Consider the following 15,758-nt stretch of genomic DNA (forward strand, 5'->3'; position numbering starts at 1 on the left):
AGGGCCAGGCACGGTGTCTCGTGCCTGTAATCCCAGCCATTTGTGAGGCCGAGACAAGCAGATCACTTGAGGTCAGGAGTTTGAGACCAGCCTGGCCAACATGGTGGAACCCCCATCTCTACAAAAAATACAAAATTTAGCCGAGCGTGGTGGTGCACGTCTGTAGTCCCAGCTACTCTGGAGGCTGACGCAGAAGAATCACTTCAGCCAAGGAGGCAGAGGCTGCAAATAAGCCGAGATTGCGCCACTGCACTCCAGCCTGGGCAACAGAGCAAGACTCCATCTCAAAACAAAAAGAATTTTTTTCGTAGAGGTAGGGTCTCACTCTATTGTCTAGACTGGTCTCAAACACCGAGACTCAAGGGATCCTCCTGCCTTGGCTTCACAAAGTGCTGGGATTAAAGGTGTGAGCACCACTGCACCCACCCCTGAAGGCTCTAATTCTACATCTGTGTTTTGTTAAAAAAAAAAAAAAAGATGAGGGCGCGGTGGCTTACGCCTGTAATCCCAGCACTTTAGGAGACCGAGGCAGGTGGATCACCTGACATTACGAGTTCCAGACCCGCCTGACCAACTTGGTGAAACCCCGTCTCTACTAAAAATACAAAAATTAGCCGGGTGTGGTGGCGGGTGCCTGTAATCCCGGCTACTCAGGAGGCTGAGGCAGGAGAATCACTTGAACTCGGGAGGCAGAGGTTGCAGTGAGCAGAGATCATGCCACTGCACTCCAGCCTGGGTGACAGAGCAAGACTTGATCTCAAAAAAAAAAAAAAAAAAAAAAAAAAGAATAGGGCTGGGCGCATTGGCTCACACTTGTAATACTAGCACTTTGGGAGGCCAACAAGAGCGGATCACCCAAGGTCGGGTGATCCCGCTGTATTGCTCTATATAGTGAGATCTCACTCTATTGTCCAGGCTGGTCTGGCCTGGCCAATGTGGTGAAACCTCATTTCTACTAAAAATACAAAAATTAGCTGGGCGTAGTGCTGCGCACCTATAATCCCAGCTACTCGGGAGGCTGAGGCCGGAGAATTGCTTGAACCCAGGAGGTGGAGGTTGCAGTGAGCCGAGATGGCGCTGAGAGGTGACAGCATGCTGGCAGTCCTCACAGCCCTCGCTCACTCTCCGCGACTCCTCTGCCTGGGCTCCCACTTTGGTGGCACTTGAGGAGCCCTTCAGCCCACCGCTGCACTGTGGGAGCCCCTTTCTGGGCTGGCCAAGGCCGGAGCCAGCTCCCTCAGCTTGCAGGGAAGTGTGGAGGGAGAGGCGCGAGCGGGAACCGGGGCTGCGCGCGGTGCTTGCGGGCCAGCTGGAGTTCCGGGTCGGCGTGGGCTTGGCGGGCCCCGCACTCAGAGCAGCCGTCCGGCCCTGCCGGCCCCGGGCAATGAGGAGCTTAGCACCCGTGCCAGCCAGCGGCTGCAGAGGGTGTACTGGGTCCCCCAGCAGTGCCAGCCCACCGGCGCTGCGCTCGATTTCTCACCAGGCCTTAGCTGCCTTCCCACGGGGCAGGGATCGGGACCTGCAGCCTGCCATGCCTGAGCCTCCCACTCCCTCCATGGGATCCTGTGCGGCCGGCGCCTCCCTGACGAGCACTGCCCCCTGCTCCGCGGCTCCCAGTCCCATCGACCACCCAAGGGCTGAGGAGTGCGGGCGCACGGCGTGGGACTGGCAGGCAGCTCCACCTGCAGCCCCAGTGCGGGATCCACTGGGTGAAGCCAGCTGGGCTCCTGAGTCTGGTGGGGACGTGGAGAACCTTTACTTCTAGCTCAGGGATTGTAAATACACCAATCATCACCCTATGTCTAGCTCAGGGTTTGTGAATGCACCAATGGATACTCTGTATCTAGCTACTCTGGTGGGGCCTTGGAGAACCTTTATGTCTAGCTCAGGGATTGTAAATACACCAGTCGGCACTCTGTATCTAGCTCAAGGTTTGTAAACACACCAATCAGCACCCTGTGTCTAGCTCAGGGTTTGTGAATGCACCAGTCGACACTCTGTATCTAGCTACTCTGGTGGGGCCTTGGAGAACCTTTGTGTTGACACTCTGTATCTAGTTAATCTGGTGGGGACGTGGAGAACCTTTGTGTCTAGCTCAGGAATTGTAAACGCACCAATCAGCGCCCTGTCAAAACAGACCACTGGGCTCTACCAATCAGCAGGATGTGGGTGGGGCCAGATAAGAGAATAAAAGCAGGCTGCCCGAGCCAGCAGTGGCAACCCGCTTGGGACCCCTTCCACGCTGTGGAAGCTTTGTTCTTTCACTCTTTGCAATAAATCTTGTACTGCTCACTCTTTGGGTCCACACTGCTTTTATGAGCTGTAACACTCACTGCAAAGGTCTGCAGCTTCACTCCTGAGCCAGCAAGACCACGAACCCACCAGAAGGAAGAAACTCTGAACACATCTGAACATCAGAAGAAACAAACTCCAGACGTGCCACCTTAAGAGCTGGAACACTCACCGTGAGGGTCCGCAGCTTCATTCTCGAAGTCAGTAAGACCAAGAACCCCCCAATTCTGGATACAGCGCCACTGCACTCTAGCCCAGGCAACAGAGTGAGAGTCTGTCTAAAAAATAAATAAATAAATATGAAATAAAATAAAAATCGTAATAATTGGATACCCTACATCTAGGACATGTATTTGAGTAAAACCACATCTGTCCATTTTCTGAACCCCAGCTGCTGTTAATCTTTTTTTTTTTTTTTTTTCATTTTTTTGAGACAAGAGTCTCACTCTGTCACCCAGGCTGGAGCGCGGTAGTGCAATCTCGGCTTACTGCAACCTCCACCTCCCGGGTTCAAGCGATTCTCCTGCCTTGGCCTCCCGAGTAGCTGGGATTACAGGCGCCTCCCACTGCACCCAGCTAATTTTTGTATTTTTTAGTATAGATGGGTTTGGCCAGGCTGGTCTCAAACTCCTGACCTCAAGGGATCTGCCCGCCTCGGCCTCCGAAACTGGTGGGATTACAGGCGTGAGCCACTGCGCCCGGCCTGTTAATTTATTTTTGCCCCAGTATCTCCCTCCAAATATTCCTTATAGATGTCTCTTGGGGAGGTGGTGGGGGTTCTTGTGCTAGAAGAAAAAATATCTGTGATTTCCTGGTCTTGACCCTTCCTGGCAGGTGCTGGGGACACGGCTGTTTCCCTGGGGCTGTGGCTGGGTATAGGTGACAAACTTTTTAGCTTTGTAGAGGTAGGTCCTACAGCTGCCAGGCCAGGGAGGCTAGAGGCTGCCCTCTGCAGGTTCCTTGTTTGCCTGTGTCCTGTACTGAGCAGGCTTAGAGGATCTCCTCTGAGCCCACTGTCACTGGAGCTGGTGGTGAGTCCAGTCTGCAGGAGAGGGGGTTCCTCTAGCCATACCCTCTTCATTTCCAGGCTCTGCCAACGATGGGCTCATCTCTTCAATGTCATCCTTTTTCCTGCAGCCACCTTGACCTCAAAGCATTTCCTGCCCCTCCAACCTGGGGAACAACAGAAAAAAAAAAAAAAAACCACCAGCTGGGCGTGGTGGCGCACTCCTACACTCCCCGCACTCTGGGAGGCTGAGGTGGGTAGATCACAAGGTCAGGAGATCAAGACCATCCTGGCTGACACGGTGAAACCCCGTCTCTACTAAAAATACAAAAAATTAGCCAGGCATGGTGGCACATGCCTGTAGTCCCAGCTATTTGGGAGGCTGAGGCAGGAGAATCGCTTGAACCTGGGAGGCGGAGGTTGCAGTGAGCTGAGATTGCACCACTGCACTCCAGCCTGGGTGACAGAGCGAGACTCTGTCTCAAAAAAGAAAGAAAAAAAGAAAGAAAAGAAAAACCCCATGGCAGGAAACTAACAAGGGGCCAGGAAGCTGGGATGTGAACCTGGACCCATTAAACTCCAGAGCTGCAGCTGTAAATCACATCCCTCTCCTGGGCCACAAGCTCACTGGCCCCAGTTCCTGCATTTGGAAAATGGGGATGGTTTTGACACCCCACCCCTCCATGCCACCATCCCTTCCTGGCCTCATGGTGTGGGGAGGGGGTGGTAAAGAATTAATAAGGCATTAATATTCACCACAGGCTGGGTCCAGTGCCTCGCGACTGTAATCCCAGCTCTTTGGGAGGCTGAGGCTGGAGGACCTTGGAGTTTGAGACCAGCCTATGCAACACAGCAAGACCTCATCTCTACGATAAATTTTTTAAAAGTCCAGGTGCAGTGGCTCATGCCTATAATCCCAGCACTTTGGGAGGCCAAGGCGGGTGGATCATGAGGTTAGGAGTTCAAGACCAGCCTGGCCAAGATAGTGAAACCCCATCTCTACTAAAAATACAAAAAAATTAGCCAGGCGTGGTGGTGGGTGCCTGTAATCCCAGCTACTTGAGAGGCTAAGGCAGAGAATTGCTTGGACTCGGGAGGCAGAGGGTGCAGTGAGCCGACATCATGCCACTGCACTCCAGCCTGGGCAACAGAGTGAGACCCTGCCTCAAAAAAAAAAAAAAAAAAAAAGAATCAAGAGAAATTTCAGAGGGAGAGACAGAATAAGGCAACTGAGGATTATAGAGGGAGGGAGGCAGAGAGAAGATGAGACAGAAGTCCATGACCTCTGGGTTTGATGGGAGGGAGGGAAGGAAGGATGGAGACACAAGACGGGGAGTGGATATGGGGAAGGAGTCAAATTTGTTTATGGGATTGAGAGGTGAAGCCAGCTAGGCTTCTGGGTCGGGTGGGGACTTGAACTTTTCTGTCTAGCTAAAGGATTGTAAACGTACCAATCAGCACTCTGTGTCTAGCTAAAGGATTGTAAATGCACGAATCAGCGCTCTGTGTCTAGCTAAAGGTTTGTAAATGCACCAATCAGCGCTCTGTGTCTAGCTAATCCGGTAGGGGACTTGGAGAATTTTCTGTCTAGCTAAAGGATTGTAAATGCACCAATCAGCACTTTGTGTCTAGCTAAAGTTTTGTAAATGCCCCAATCAGCACTCTGTCAAAATGGACAAATCAGCACTCTAAAACGGAACAACCAGCACTCTGTAAAATGGGCCAATCAGCTCTCTGTAAAATGGACCAATCAGCAGGATGTGGGTGGGGCCAAATAAGGGAATAAAAGGCCACCCGAGCCAGCAGCAGCAACCCACTCAGGTTCCCTTCCATGCTGTAGAAGCTCTGTTCTTTCACTCTTCACAATAAATCTTGCTGCTGCTCACTCTTTGGGTCTGCACCATCTTTATGAGCTGTAACAGTCACCGCAAAGATCTGCAGCTTCACTCCTGAAGTCAGCGAGACCATGAACCTACCAGAAGGAATAAACTCCAGACACATCCAAACATCAGAAGGAAAAACTCCAGACACACCATTTTTAAGAACTGTAACACTCACCGTGAGGGTCCACAGCTTCATTCTTGAAGTCAGTGAGACCAAGAACCCACCAATACTGGACACATTTTGGCGACCATGAAGGGACTATCACCTATCACCAAGCGGTGAGACTATCGCCTATCACCAAGCGGTGAGTACCATCAGACCCCTTTCGCTTGCTATTCTGTCCTATTTTTCCTTAGAATTTGGGGGCTAAATACCGGGCATCTGTTGGCCAGTTAAAAGTGACTAGCGCAGGTGCTGGACTAAAGACATTGGTGTCAGGCTTTCTGGGAAGGGGCTCTCTAACAAACCCCGACTTTTTGGAGTTGGGAGCATTAGTTTGCCTGGAACCAGCTTCCGCTTTTCCTGTACTTCTGGGCTGAGTCGAGGGTTGACAGGAAAGCCATTCAGCTCTGGGGTCTTGACAACAAGTTGGCTGATCCTGTGGCCATGAGCGGAACTCTCAAAGTCATGTCGCCCAAGCGAGACTCGCCCATCTATCCTATCTGTCCTGACCCTTGCCTCCTGGGTCCTAATGCCTGTCAGACAAACTTCCTCTCGCCTCTCTTCTCCGAGGCTAGTCCCACCTCTAAAAACCACTCCCTGTCTCTGGTGCTTTTCTAGTTTCTCCTATAAGAATGACTTCTAGTATAAACTTCAGGACTCTGTTACCTTCTTTAGGCACCTGGGCTCACTAATCAGAAAGACATAATTTTTGCCCAAAGCCCTGTTGTAGGGGGGCTATCTGGAATTTTAGGATCCCTCCTCAGACAAGCAGGACTAATAAAAGCTATTCCTGAAGCTAGGATATGGGGAGCCTCAGAAATTGTATCCTTCCTATTCATATAAGTGAGGACAAAAGGTGTCACTCTTCCAACCCTGGAGATCCCTTCCCTCCCTCATGGTATGGCCCTCCACTTCATTTTTGGGGCATAACATCATTGTAGGACATTGGTAAGGTCCCAATACTAAAAGGAGAATGCTTAGGACTCTAACAGGTTTTCGAGAATGCATTGGTAAGGGCCACTAAATCCAATTTTTCTCGGTCCTCTTTGTGGTCTAGGAGGACAGGCAAGGGTGCAGGTTTTTGAGAATGCGTTGATAAGGGCCACTAAATCCGACCTTCCTTGGTTCTCCTTGTGGTCTGGGAGGAAAGCTACTGTTTCTGCTGCTGCATTGGTGAGCACAACTATTCCGATCAGCAGGGTCTAGTGACCATTATGGGTTCTTGGGCAGGGGGAGAAGAAAAACACACCAAAATCGTGGGCAGTTTTGTCTTTCAGATGGGAAACAGGCATCAACAGGCTCACCCTTGAAATGCATCCTAGGCCATTGGGACCAATCTGACCTGCAAACCCTGAAAAAGAGGCAGCTCATTTTTTTCTGCACTGTGGCCTGGCCCCAATATTCTCTCTCTGATGGGGAAAAATGGCCACCTGAGGGAAGTACAAATTACAATACTATCCTGCAGCTTGACCTTTTCTGTAAGAGAAAGGCAAATGGAGTGAAATAGTTATGTCCAAGCTTTCCTTTCATTAAAGGAGAATACACAACTATGCAAAGGTTGCAATTTACATCCCACAGGAGGACCTTTCAGCTTACCCCCATAACCTAGCCTCCCTACAGCTCCCCTTCATATTAATGACAAGCCTCCTCTAATCTCCCCTGCCCAGAAAGAAATAAGCAAAGAAATCTCCAAAGGATCACAAAACTCCCCTGGGCTGTCGGTTATGTCCCCTTCAAACTGTAGCGGGAGGGGAATTTGGCCTAACATGGGTACATGTCCACTTCTTCCTCTCTGATTTAAAGCAGATCAAGGCAGACCTGGGGAAGTTTTCAGATGATCCTGATAGGTACATAGATGTCCTACAGGGTCTAGGGCAAATCTTCAATCTCACTTGGAGAGATGTCATGCTATTGTTAGATCAAATCCTGGCCTTTAATGAAAATAATGCAGCTTTAGCTGCAGCCCAAGACTTTGGAGGTACCTGGTATCTTGGTTAAGTAAATGATAGAATGACAGCTGAAGAAAGGGACAAATTCCCTACTGGTCAGCAAGCTGTCCCCAGTGTGGATCCCCACTGGGACTTCAATTCAGATCATGGGGACTGGAGTCATAAACATCTGTTGACCTATGTTCTAGAAGGACTAAGGATAATTAGGAAGAAGCCCATGAATTATTCACTGATGTCTACCATAACTCAGGGAAAGGAAGAAAATCCTTCTGCCTTCCTCGAGCGGCTACAGAAGGCCTTAAGAAAATATACTCCCCTGTCACCCGAATCACTCAAGGGCCAATTGATCCTAAAAGATAAGTTTATTACCCAATCAGCCACAGATATCAGGAGAAAGCTCCAAAAGTGAGCCCTGTGCCCTGAACAAAATCTGGAGGCATTATTAAACCTGGCAACCTCACTGTTCTATAACAGGGACCAAGAGGAACAGGCCCAAAAGGAAAAGCAAGATCAGAGAAAGACCGCAGACTTAGTCGTGGCCCTCAGACGAACAAACCTTGGTGGTTCAGAGAGGACAGAAAATGGAGCAGGCCAATCATCCAGTATGGCTTATTATCAGTGTGGTTTGCAATCTTTAAAAAAGATTGTCCAATGAGAAACAAGCTGCCCCCTCGTCCATGTCCCCTATGCCAAGGCAATCACTGGAAGGCACACTGCCCCAGAGGACAAAGCTTCTCTGGGACAGAAGCCCCCAACCAGATGATCCAACAACAGGACTGAGGGTGCCTGGGGCAAGTGTCAGCTCATGTCATCACTCTCACTGAGCCCCAGGTAAGTTTAACCATTGACGGCCAGGAAATTGACTTCCTCCTGGACACTGGTGCGGCTTTCTCAGTGTTAATTTCCTGTCCTGGACAGCTGTCCTCAAGGTCCGTTACCATCCAAGGAATCCTGGGACAGCCTGTAACCAGGTATTTCTCCCACCTCCTCAGTTGTAATTGGGAGACTTTGCTCTTTTCACATGCCTTTCTTGTTATGCCTGAAAGTCCCACACCCTTATTAGGGAGGGATATATTAGCCAAAGCTGGAGCTATTCTCTACATGAATATGGGGAACAAGTTTCCCATTTGTTGTCCTCTACTTGAGGATGAAATCAAGCCTGAAGTCTGGGCATTGGAAGGACAATTTGGAAGGGCAAAAAATGCCCGCCCAGTCCAAATCAGGGTAAAAGATCCCAGCACTTTTCCTTATCAAAGGCAATATTCCTTAAAGCCTGAAGCTCATAAAGGATTACAGGATATTGTTAAACATTTAAAAGCTCAAGGCTTAGTAAGGAAATGCAGCAGTCCCTGCAACACCCCGATTCTAGGAGTGCAAAACCAAATGGTCAATTGAGACTAGTGCAAGATCTTAGACTCATCGATGAGGCAGTAATTTTTCTATATCCAGTTGTATCCAACCCCTATACCCTGCTCTCTCAAATACCAGAGGAAGCAGAATGGTTCACTGTTCTGGACCTCAAGGATGCCTTCTTCTGTATTCCCCTGCGCTCTGAATCTCAGTTTCTCTTTGCCTTTGAGGATCCCACAGACCACATGTCCCAACTTACGTGGACGGTCTTGCCCCAAGGGTTTAGGGATAGCCCTCATCTGTTTGGTCAGGCACTGGCCCAAGATCTAGGTCACTTCTCAAATCCAGGTGCTCTGGTCCTTCAGTATGTGGATGATTTACTTTTGGCTACTAGTTCAGAAGCCTCATGCCAGCAGGCTACTCTAAATCTCTTGAACTTTCCAGCTAATCAAGGGTACAAGGCATCTCGGTCGAAGGCCCAGCTTTGCCTATAGCAGGTAAAATATCTAGGCCTAATCTTAGCCAGAGGAATCAGGGCCCTCAGCAAGGAACAAATACAGCCTATACTGGCTTATCCTCACCCTAAGACATTTAACAGTTGCAGGGGATCCTTGGAATCACCAGCTTTTGCCAATTGTGGATCCCCAGATACAGTGAGATAGCCAGGCCCCTCTATACTCTAATCAAGGAGACCCAGAGGGCAAATACTCGTCTAGTAGAATGGGAACCAGGGGCAGAAACAGCCTTCAAAACCTTAAAGCAGGCCCTAGTACAAGCTCCAGCTTTAAGCCTTCCCACAGGACAAAACGTCACAGAGAGAGCAGGGATAGCTCTTGGAGTCCTTACTCAGACTCATGGGATAACCCCACAACCAGTGGCATACCTAAGTAAGGAAATTGATGTAGTAGCAAATGGCTGGCCTCACTGCTTATGGGTAGTTGCAGTGGTGGCTGTCTTAGTGTCAGAGGCTATCAAAATAATACAAGGAAAGGATCTCACTGTCTGGACTACTCATGATGTAAATGGCAACCTAGGCGCTAAAGAAAGTTTTATGGCTATCAGACAATCGCCTACTTAGATACCAGGCACTATTCCTTGAGGGGCTGGTACTTCAAATATGCACATGTGTGGCCCTCAACCCTGCCACTTTTCTCCCAGAGGATGAGGAACCAATTGAGCATGACTGCCAACAAATTATAGCCCAGAATTATGCTGCCCAAGAGGATCTCTTAGAAGTCCCCTTAGCTAATCCTGACCTTAACCTATATACTGATGGAAGTTCATTTGTGAAGAATGGGATATGAAGGGCAGGTTATGCCATAGTTAGTGATGTAATTGTACTTGAAAGTAAGCCTCTTCCCCCAGGGACCAGCGCCCAGTTAGGAGAACTAGTGGCACTTACCCAAGCCTTAGAACTGGGAAAGGGAAAAAGAATAAATGTGTATACATATAGCAAGTATGCTTACCTAATCCTACATGCCCATGCTGCAATATGGAAAGAAAGGGAGTTTCTAACCTCTGGGGGAACCCCCATTAAATACCACAAGGAAATCATGGAGTTATTGCACACAGTGCAAAAACCCAAGGAGATGGCAGTCTTACACAGCCGAAGCCATCAAAAATGGGAAGAAGAGGGGAGAACAGCAGCATAAGCGGCTAGCAGAGGCAGGGAAAGACCAGCAGAAAGGAAAGAGAGAAAGAGACAGGAAGTCAGAGAAAGAGAGAAGAGAGGAAGAAACAGAGAGACAAAGAGAAGGAGACAGAGAGAGGAAGAAACAGAGACAAAGAAGAAGTCAAAGAGAAAAGGAGATAGAAGTAGTAAAAAAAAAAAAAAGTGTACCCTAGGGTAAATTTAAAACCTATAATTGATAATTGAAGGTCTTCTCTGTAACCCTATAACACTCCAATACCACCTTGTTGTCAGTGTAAACAAGGGCATAGCCGGAAAGCACTGAGGCCACTGACAACCCGTAGCCTTCCTATCAAAAATCCTTAACCCAGCAGGTTTCCTAACAGGAGATCTAAATCTTAATTAATTACCATACAAGGGTCTGACCAGATCTAGGAGGAACTCCCTTCAGGACAGGATGATAGATGGTTCCTCCCAGGCGATTAAGGGAAAAAGACACAATGGGTATTCAGTAAGTGATAAGGAAACTCTTGTAGATGCAGAGTTAGGAAAATTGCCTAATAATTGGTCTGCTCAAACATGCAAGTTGTTTCCACTCAGCCAAATCTTAAAGTACTTACAGAATCAGCAAGCAGCCATCTATACCAATTCTAAGTTAATATGGACTGAACAAGGTCTTACTAATAACAAAGAATTGAAATCCCAAACTTACAAGGTTTTCAACAAAAGTAAAGTTTGCTAAAAAAGTTAACAGTGTAACATGTATTATACTAACTTCTAATCTTATGGAAATCAGACCCTATCTGTGCCCCTCAAAGCTCAAGTCTATCAGCGCAGGGCCATACAACTAATATCCCTACTTATAGGGTTAGGAATGGCTACTGCTACAGGAACCGGAATAGCCAGTTTATTCACTTCATTATTCTACTACCATACACCTCCAAAGGATTTCTCAGACAGTTTGTAAGAAATAACAAAATCTATCCTTACACTACAATCCCAAATATACTCTTTGGCAGCAGCAACTCTCCAAAACCACTGAGGCCTAGACCTCCTCACTGCTGAGAAAGGAGGACTCTGCACCTTCTTAGGGGAAGAGTGTTGTTTTTACACTAAACAGTCAGGGATAGCACGAGATGCCACCTGGCATTTACAGGAAAAGGCTTCTGAAATCAGACAATGCCTTTCAAACTCTAATACCAACCTCTGGAGTTGGGCAACATGGCTTCTCCCCTAGGTCCTGTGGCAGCCATCTTGCTCTTACTCACCTTTGGGCCCTGCATTTTTAACCTTCTTGTCAAATTTGTTTTTTCTAGAATCAAGGCCATCAAGCTACAGATGGTCTTACAAATGGAACCCCAAATGAGTTCAACTAACAACTTCTATTGAGGACCCCTGGACCGACCCACTGGCCCTTCCACTGACCTAAAGAGTTCCCCTCTGGAGGACACTACAACTGCAGGGCCCCTTCTTCCAGCAGGAAGTAGCTAGAGTGGTCATCGGCCAAATTCCCAACAGCAGTTGGGGTGTCCTGTTTAGGGGGGGATTGAGAGGTGAAGCCAGCTGGGCTTCTTGGTTGAGTAGGGACTTGGAGAACTTTTCTGTCTAACTAAAGGATTGTAAATGCACCAATCAGCGCTCTGTGTCTAGCTAAAGGTTTGTAAATGCACCCATCAGCGCTCTGTGTCTAACTAATCGCGTAGGGGACTTAGAGAACTTTCCTGTCTAGCTAAAGGATTGTAAATGCACCAATCAGCACTCTGTGTCTAGCTAAAGGTTTGTAAATGCACCAATCAGCACTCTGTCAAAATGGACCAATCAGCACTCTGTAAAACGGACCAATCGGCACTCTGTAAAGTGGACCAATCAGCTCTCTGTAAAATGGACCAATCAGCAGGATGTAGGTGGGGCCAAATAAGGGAATAAAAGCAGGCCACCCGAGCCAGCAGCGGCAACATGCTTGGGTCCCCTTCCATGCTGTGGAAACTTTGTTCTTTTACTCTTCCCAGTAAATCTTGCTGCTGCTCACTCTTTGGGTCCGCACTGCCTTTATGAGCTGTAACACTCACCGCAAAGGTCTGCAGTTTCACTCCTGAAGTCAGCGAGACCAAAAGCCCACCAGAAGCAAGAAACTCTAGACATGTCTGAATATCAGAAGGAACAAACTCTGGACACACCATCTTTCAGAACCATAACACTCACCAGAGGGTCTGTGGCTTCATTCTTGGAGTCAGCGAGACCAAGAACCCACCAATCTGGACGCAGGATGTGTTATACAAAACTTATAGGAGGCTATTACTTTGGACTGACTTCCTACACCAGGCCCAACAAACTAAACCAAAATGGAGTCACTCACGCTAAAGTCTTACATGATCAAAAAGAAACTAAGTTGTTTATCTGACCTTCTACAAAATCAGGAGAGAGAGAGATAGGATAGCCAAGTCTCCCACCAGGTCAGTTTTAGCCATCATGATAAGGACGTCCTCTCTGCTTTAACCTTTACAAGAAAAGTAACTTTGGGCTGAGTGCGGTGGTGGCTCATGGCTGTAATCCCAGCACTTTGGGAGGCCAAGGCAGGAGGATTGCTTGAGTTCAGGAGTTCAAATCCAGCCTGGCCAACATGGCAAGACCCTGTCTCTGAAAAAAAAAAATAGCTGGGCATGGTGGCACACACCTGTGATCCTAGCTCCTCAGGAGGCTGAGGTGGGAAGATTGCTTGATCCCAGGAAGTTGAGGTTGCAGTGAGCTATGATCGCACCACTGCACTCCAGCCTGGGTGACAGAGCAAGACTCAGACTCCAAAAGGAAACTTTAAAATGACCAATCCAAGTTTTCTTTTCTTTTTTTCTTTTTTTTTTTTTGAGTCGGAGTTTTGCTCTGCTCGCCCAGCCTGGAGTGCAATGGTGTGATCTTGGCTCACTGCAACCTCCACCTCCCTGGTTCAAGTGATTCTCCTGCCTCAACCTCCTGAGTAGCTGGGATTACAGGCACCTGCCACCGCACCCGGCTAATGTTTTTGTATTGTTAGTAGAGATAGGGTTTCATCATCATTATCATGTTGGTCAAGCTGGTCTCGAACTCCTGACCTCAGGTGATCTGCCTGCCTTGGCCTCCAAAGTGCTGGGATTACAGGCATGAGCCACCGCACCCGACCTCCACGTTTTATTTTCTGTTTGTGCTTTACTTGGCCCTTTTTCTGCCTGTAAAACCAACCTACCTGCTCAGCTCATGGGAAAACTAGTTTCATTTTGTGAAATGAAGTGTGGCCCGATTGTAGAATTGCAAATAAAATCAATTAAGATCTTTAAACTAAATGTGTTGTAATTTTGTTTTTTTGACAGATGCGCAATGAACACCCTGGGAATGAGATCCAAGAGGCGATAATGGCATCTGCTCTAATAACTAGTACATTGACTCTAGGCTTAGATTATTCACCACTGAATAAATAAACGTATTTATTCAGCAGTGGGGAACTTACAGCAACGATGGGGACAGATACAGTCCCTGACGTCATCAGGCTGATATGCTGCTGACAGAGGACAAAAAACAAACAGATCAATGGGTCAGGAAAGCAAGGCTTTTTTTTTTTTTTTTTTAAGAGACAGGGTCTTGCTCTGTTGCCCAAGCTGGAGTGCAGTGGGGTGATCATGGCTCACCGCAGCCTCGATTTCCCAGGCTCAAATGATCCTCCCGCCTTGGCCTCCCAAGTATCTGGGACCCTGGCATGATGCACCACATCTGGCTAATTTTTGTTGTTGTTCTTTTCTTTTTTTTCCTTTTCTCTTTTTTTTCTTTTTTCTTTCTTTTTTTTTTTTTTTTTTTTTTGCCTGTTAGACCTTCCTTGATTTTTTTTTTTTTTTTTTTTTTTTGAGAGACTGGGTTTTGACATGTTGCCTAGGCTGGTCTCTAGCTCCTGGCCTCAAGTGATCCTCCCACCTCAGCCTCCTCAAAGGGCATGTTTTTAGGCATAAGCCACCGCAGCCAGCCAAAACAAACAAACAAAAAGTAATGTATACTTTGTGTTAATAATTTTGCATAGTATATTGAAAATTTGCCAAGAAAGTACATTTTAGATACTCTCACTACACACACAGTTAATTATGGAAGGCAATGGATAGGTTAATTGCTTAACTCTCATAATTGGCCACACGTGGTGAAAATGCCTGTAATCCCAGCACTTTGGGAGGCCAAGGTGGGCGAATCACCTGAGGTCAGGAGTTCGAGATCAGCCTGACCAACATGGAGAAACCCCGTCTCTACTAAAAATACAAAAAAATTAGCCAAGCATGGTGGTGCATGCCTGTAATCCCAGCTATTCGGGAGGCTGAGGCATGAGAATCGCTTGAACCCGGGAGGCAGAGGCTGCAGTGAGCTGAGATCGCACCATTGCACTTCAGCCTGGGCGACAACAGCAAAACTCCGTCTCAAAAAAAAAAAAAAAACTGTCGTAATTATTATTTCACTGGGTACATGTGTATCAAAACACACGCTGTACACCCTAAATATATAAAACAAACACATACTGTATTGTCAGGTAGTGGTAAATCCTATCACTACCTGACAATACAGCAGTATGTGTTTTATTTTCTATATTACCTATTTTTATATTTTACCTATGTGGTAAAATATAGGACAAAAGAGGGGTAGTGGTAGGAGGTCCTGTTGGAGAGCATTGGTGTCCAGTAAGGATTTAAAAGTATTTATTTAACAAAGAATAGCAGAAAGTGGACGGTTGATTCACACTTGGTGCAATCTCGGCTCACTGCAACCTCCATCTCCCGGGTTCAAGCGATTCTCCTGCCTCAACCTCCTGAGTAGCTGGGTTTACAGGCACCAGCGACCACGCCCGGCTAATTTTTGTATTTTTAGTAGAAACGGGGTTTCACCATGTTGGTCAGGCTGGTCTCGAACTCCTGACCTCGTGATCCGCCAGCCTCGGCCTCCCAAAGTCCTGGAATTACAGGCGTGAGCCACCGCGCCTGGCTGATCTGGTTATTTTCAAAAGATTCCATGAGACGGGTTTCTTCAGTTTACAGAGGAGGAAACTGAGGCACAGAAGGATAACCCAATGAGTCCCAATATAGAGATGGAGACTGCAACCAAGAAAGGGGACCCAGCGCTGAGGTCCCCGGAAATGGTCATTTATGGGCTTGGGGGGCGACCAGGGCAGCGCGCGCTGACCTATGACGTCATCGGGACGTAAAGCATCGTAGCATTACCTGGACGTAGCCCCATTTCTCTTCCCGGACAGGTCCTCTGATAGTCGGGTAGGTTCTCAATCAAGCCTCTCATTAGTTAGTTGGTCTGTCAATCCATTTCATTCCTGCAGTCTTCCGCCCCGCCCTCTTGAGCTCGCCCCTGATAGGCTGGCGCGTCCGTCACTTCAAAAAGGTCCGCATTCCTTCCGCCTTTCTCCAGGACACCGAGGGCGAGGAGGGTGGATACCAAGCGGCGCCCACCCTCAGAGCACTACTTCCATCTCTGA

The 15,758-nt window shown here is 47.9% G+C and overlaps 1 long non-coding RNA gene across 1 annotated transcript; it reads right to left on the reverse strand.

Annotated features, from left to right (window-relative positions):
* Nucleotides 1–26: 26 nt before the first annotated feature.
* Nucleotides 27–15,752, reverse strand: LOC117977111 (uncharacterized). The gene is made up of 3 exons (XR_004668079.3): nt 15,493–15,752; nt 3,365–3,465; nt 27–2,570 (listed from the first exon to the last, which is right to left on the reverse strand). It is a non-coding gene; the product is annotated as an uncharacterized LOC117977111 (long non-coding RNA).
* Nucleotides 15,753–15,758: the final 6 nt, after the last annotated feature.

This window comes from Pan paniscus, chromosome 20 (genome assembly GCF_029289425.2).
Source record: "Pan paniscus chromosome 20, NHGRI_mPanPan1-v2.0_pri, whole genome shotgun sequence".
Classification (NCBI taxonomy): Eukaryota; Metazoa; Chordata; class Mammalia; order Primates; family Hominidae; genus Pan; species Pan paniscus.